A 5,995-nucleotide genomic window follows, 5' to 3' on the forward strand; every position below is an offset into this window, starting at 1 on the left:
GCACCTCTCCCCTATCAGGTCCTCCCTCGAGCCGCTCCTCTGTCCCTCCCCTTTCTCCGATTGGCCCCAGCCTCTCAGACACTTCTCCCCTATCAGGTCTGCCCTCGGGCCACTCCTCCGTTCCTCCCCTTCCTCTGATAGGTCCCAGCCCCCTATTTAGTCTTCCTTCACCATTTCCTCTTTGCTCTGCATAGCTTCTGTACCTTGGTGCTGTCTGCTGTTGCCTGGCCCCTTTTGTCTTTCAGTTCCTATTTCCTGTCCATGGATATACTGCTGACCTCCCTGGATATCGACCTTTGGCTTTGGACTTCTACTACGCTGTGTGACGATAGTGAGGGTTTGGCCCGGGATTAACGAGGTTACTCCCCAAGGGCCCCCCTCTAACCTCACCAGGGAGACAAGGGGTTAACTGGGCTGAGGTCCAGAAATGTGATTTAACCCTTGTTATAACATGAAAATGCTTATTCCCCTGTGTAAAATGTATTGTTGCTGGGTCAGTGTCTGCATAACCCACCCACTGGGACTTAAGGGGTTAATCTTATATGCAGTGCTGAATAAACAGTTACCTGAAAACTGGTAATTTGGTAACGGAGTAAGCCAGGACCCTGAGCCTTGGGGGTACAGCCTCCGGGTCACCCCCCAAGTACACACATTAAAAATATAACTTTGTCATAAGAGGAACATATATTTTTGATAAAGTGACTTTTTGCAGTCTTACAAGGTACAGGCCAAATGCTATCTACCTCTGCCTGCCTTTGTAATGCGTACCAGGACCAAATGGTTTGACTCATGAGTCTATTCACGTTTGATATGCAAGCTTCCTCTCTGGAAGTGCATATCCAAAAGGGAGGTGTGAATTGGCCAGTTGGATGCTAAATAGGACATCCTGCTAGAATTTAGCCTGGCTTCACAGGGGAATTGCTATGCAAGACCCAGGAAGGATCAACAGGTAATTACCTAGTTGGTTATGCGAGAAGCTACAAGCCTACTTCAAAAGGTTTCATTGATGGGGGTAGGGGTGGAGCTACCCAAGAAGGGAATCAAAAGGAGTAACCTTATTAAATATAAGAATATTATGAGATGTCCTTGGCTGAAAAGGATAAGAATTACATATTTGTATTCGTGGGACTTCCCCGCCACCAACCGTTACAAACACTTAATATCTGGCCCTTAGTGGCTGCCAGATATTAATATCTCTATTAATTTTCATATTACACTGTAATGTTTGGTCTCTCTGCGAGCGTCAGGTGGGACGGACTGTATTAATATATCTCACCTGACTGTATGTATTACTGAACTCAAGTTATGAGGTGATTTGCAGTAAATATGAAATTTTGGTTGAGTTCTGAGAAACTGTAACCCCCTGCTATGATAATGAGCAGGAATGCCATAATTTACAAGCCTGGTCATCAAAGGCTAAGTGGCTAATTGCTTATGCTTGGCCCAACGGACAAAAGGAATTAACCAGAGTAAGTTTGACTTTTCACACTGGACCCTGGAAGCCCAAAGTCAGCTTCAAAAGCTTCAAAGGGGATTTTACTAGACGGCACGGCGCCGTAAGCTGGGGTACAAGGGTTAAAATGATATATAAGTCAGAGCCACCCTTTTATCCATGTTTTTCATGCAAAGTTCTTCATTGTTCTTCATGCAAATGATCTTCATGCATGCATGTATCCTGCCTGTTTTGCTGTGATGTCAACTGAAATATGGGAGAAGTGACCAGTCTGTAATCCTTTTGGCTTTCTTGCCATAATCTTTACGTAAGTGTCTATATTTTGCCTGTTATTTGTACATATCTGTTGTGTTCACCTTTATCAAGGAATAAATTATATTTATCATATCTAAGTCTCGTCCCAGTTCAAACCCAGGTATATATATATTTATATATAGTATTGGTGTAAATTACAACCTGTCACAAGCTACCGTGTCAAGCTTGTAATTAACTGGTGGCAGCTGGCGGGACTGAACTGGACCTAGATTACAGTATTCTGCGGGGTACTGTGATCCAGTAGGAACTTGATGGTAATTGTAAGTTCCTGGGACTAAAGATATTGAACACACAGTGTACAACATATAACACAAGATATGGCACCTCCTCACTGTTCCCCTACTTGTGAGAAGCATTGCCTCCAGAACCAAAGTGCCGGCCATCCGTCTGACTGGAGCCGGGCACTGAGACCGGAGGAGTGCATCAAGTCGGCACGGGGACCAGCAGCCAGCAAGGCTGAGAGAGAGACAGCAATCGGTGAGCATGAATCCCGGCAGGCTGAGCAAAGATCTACAGCTGCAGCTGCTGTAACCATCACACCGCCAAGAGAGCAGGGAAGGGACCCAGCTCCGGGACGGCAGAGACTTGTGGAGGGAGTGGGTGGTCTTGGAAACCACGGCAGTCTTGCACCAGGGGAGGTATTGGCAGTTGCGGCGGCCAGTCCATTTTACCCAGAATTGCAGGCCCTGATGTTTGCGCAGGGAGAGATGTCCCCGGCAGAGCGGCTCGAGCAGCTGAAGCTGGCAATGATCTGACCCGCTTATCCCCTCCCAGAGCCCGGCGCTCAAGCATCTCCGCTCTGGACTCCGTTGCCCCTTGCTGGGGTTAGTCCACCGGCGGTGGAGAAGCTCTGGAATGAGCCCGGCGCTCCGGCAACTCCTCTCTGGACTCCGTTGCCCCTTGCTGGGGTTAGTCCACTGGTGGCGGAGAAGCACCGGCAGTTGCTGCGGCACTGCCAACAAATGTGCCACAATAATGCCCAGTGCCCTGACCGTGCGCGGTCAGGCGAAGAAGCCCCTCAGGGCCAACGCTCACGAGCTGCGGAAAAGATGACCCAGTTAGCGGCATCCTCTGATGGCTCCCGCCCAGCTGGGGCGACAACCCTCCTCGGGTCGTCTCCTGGAGAACCTGGACGGGCTGCATCAGCAACAGCGGCGGAGAGCAGCGGCCATCCACATGATCCCGGCGGAGAACCAGCGGCGGCAGCAGAGAAGACACCGCCACTCTGGCATCCTACCGGCGGCAGTTCTATTTGGGGGGAGGGACAGGGTTTGCGGGAGGGGGTTATTTTACCAAGTTTGCATGGAGCTGTGTTCCTCCACAAAGACCTGGGACCCTTGTCCTGCACCGTTTTACCTGTACCCAACCCGGGCGCTGTTGCGGCAGCGGACCGGTGCTGCCCAGCCCAGATGGGGCCGGCGGTGGCTGCTCCAGTCCCCCTGCAATTGGGACCAACGAAGGCGGCGGTCTCTGCGGGGACCAGCAAGGTAAGCCAGACCAAGTCGCAGACTGACTCTGACTTATGTTTCCCTATGACTGTACCCTGTTGTTTCACTATAGGGGTGACCGGGGGTGGCAGGAGACAGGGGTACCTGGGGAGGGGAAGGACGGGCAGCTTGTAGGGCAGCTATACGTCCCCATTACCCTGGTGGAGCAGCAAGGGGACTCTCAGTTAAGAGCCCCACTGTTGCAGCCTTGCTATGGGCTGGAGGTGTCCGGGGTTGTGGCAAAGTTAGACCACCCCCAGATTACCTGCCAGCCAAGAGCTAAGGTGGGTGCATCTGCACCAGCAACCCTGAGCTCATCCCTGGTAATGGGGAGACAGTGTCAGGGAGATGGCCTCACTCAGGTGTCCCTAGGATCCAGGTTAGGATTAGCTAGGGAGAAGTGGAGTGAGGGGAGGCTGCAGGTAGGTAGCCAGCAGCAGATCTCAGGGGAGGGGAAGGAAGGGCAGCTTGTAGGGCCGCCAGGCTTCCCCATTACCTGGGCGGAGCAGCAAGGGGACTCTCAGTTAAGAGCCCCACTGTTGCAGCCTTGCTATGGGCTGGAGGTACCAGGGGTTGTGGCACAGTTAGACCACCCCCAGATTACCTGCCAGCCAGAAGCTAAGGTGGGTGCATCTGCACCAGCAACCCTGAGCTCACCTCCGGTAATGGGGGCACAGCTTCAGGGAGAGGGGCTAGCCCCGTTAGCACCCAGCTCTAGGGTAGGATTGCCTGGGAGAGGGTTGGGTGGGCAAGTGGGAACCGGGGAGGGAAGGCAGCAAGTGAGCCAGCCAGTTTTCCCCGCTACCCTGGCAGAGCCTCAGGGGGTGTCTCAGATCAGCAACCCCCTGTTGCAGCCTGGCTATGGGCTGGGGGTATCCGGGGCAGTGGCAGGCTTGTGCCACCCCAGGGATACCTGCCAGCCAAGCGCTAAGGCGGTTGCATCTGGAGAGGTGCCCCTGAGCTCATCCCTGGTAAGGGGGAGACAGTGTCAGGGAGATGGCCTCACTCAGGTGTCCCTAGGACCCAGGTTAGGGTTAGCTAGGGAGAAGCGGAGTGAGGGGAGGCTGCAGGTAGGCAGCCAGCAGCAGATCTCAGTGAGAGAAGGAGGGCTAGTGGTAGCCAGGGAGGTAAAGCAACAGGTATTGCAGCTAGAGTTTCCCGTTACCCTGGCAGAGCCCCAGGGGGTTTCTCAGATCAGCAACCCCCTATTGCAGCCTAGCTATGGACTGGGGGTATCATGGGCAGTGGCCAGTTTTTGCCACCCCAGGGATACCTGCCAGCCAAGCGCTAAGGCGGTTGCATCTGTAGAGGTGCCCCTGAGCTCATTCCTGGTAAGGGGGAGACAAGGTCAGGGAGGTAGGTGCACTCAGGTAGTTCCAGGGTCTGGGTTAGGATTGCCCAGGGAGGAGAGGAGTGCAGGTGGGCTGCAGGGAGGTAAGCAGCAGGAGTAATCAGCAGGGGCTGAGGTGCTGGGCCTAGGGGAGACTAGGCAGGGAGGCCCTGGGAAGCAGGGGAAGATAGGAAGTCAGTGGGGAGTCAGGCAGCTGGCAGAAGCGAGGGATGGGCTAGGTAGGCAGAAAGTCCCTTTCTCTGACGGGCCAGGAGTGACCCCCCTGACAGAGTCCCCAGGGTTCCCAAAGGAGGGGCTGTGGGTAGATAGGCAGCCAGGGAGGAGAGTCAGGAGTATAGCGGAGCAGCTACAAGTTGGCACTGAGCCAGGGCAGGTAGGGTCCCTACAGAATAGTGACATAACCTTTTCCCAGACTTGGTTGACAGGAAAGCGACGGTCTGTGCTGGATAGCTGGTCTCCTGTTGGTGTAGAGATATGCCAGTCTCTGGGCAATGTGCAGCATAGTCTGCACAGGAGCTCCTTCACCATGGACTTGGTTCCCAAGGCACTGGGTGGGGGGCAGAGGGAGGCAAAGGAGAATGCCCGGCTTTGCAGGATCTGGACTTTACAATCCACTGTGTACTGGTCATTGCTGGAGGACAATTTTGCCAGGCCAATCCCTCAGGACGTATTGAGGGCGTCAAGGGCGCCAGTGGTACCCCAGTGCCTGGGGGAGGCGACTGGGGCACCAGGGCCCCATTGAGCCAGGGAGGTGTGACGATAGTGAGGGTTTGGCCCGGGATTAACGGGGTTACTCCCCAAGGGCCCCCCACTAACCTCGCCAGGGAGACAAGGGGTTAACTAGGCTGAGGTCCAGAAATGTGATTTAACCCTTGTTATAACATGAAAATGCTTATTCCCCTGTGTAAAATGTATTGTTGCTGGGTCAGTGTCTGCATAACCCACCCACTGGGACTTAAGGGGTTAATCTTATATGCAGTGCTGAATAAACAGTTACCTGAAAACTGGTAATTTGATAACGGAGTAAGCCAGGGCCCTGAGCCTTGGGGGTACAGCCTCCGGGTCACCCCCCAAGTACACACATATTAAAAATATAACTTTGTCATAAGAGGAACATATATTTTTGATAAAGTGATTTTTTGCAGTCTTACAAGGTACAGGCCAAATGCTAACTACCTCTGTCTGCCTTTGTAATGCGTACAGGACCAAATGGTTTGACTCATGAGTCTTTTCACGTTTGATATGCAAGCTTCCTCTCTGGAAGTGCATATCCAAAAGGGAGGTGTGAATTGGCCAGTTGGATGCTAAATAGGACATCCTGCTAGAATTTAGCCTGGCTTCACAGGGGAACTGCTATGCAAGACCCAGGAAGGATCAACAGGTAATTAC

This window comes from Ascaphus truei, chromosome 5, assembly GCF_040206685.1.
Source record: "Ascaphus truei isolate aAscTru1 chromosome 5, aAscTru1.hap1, whole genome shotgun sequence".
Lineage (NCBI taxonomy): Eukaryota > Metazoa > Chordata > Amphibia > Anura > Ascaphidae > Ascaphus > Ascaphus truei.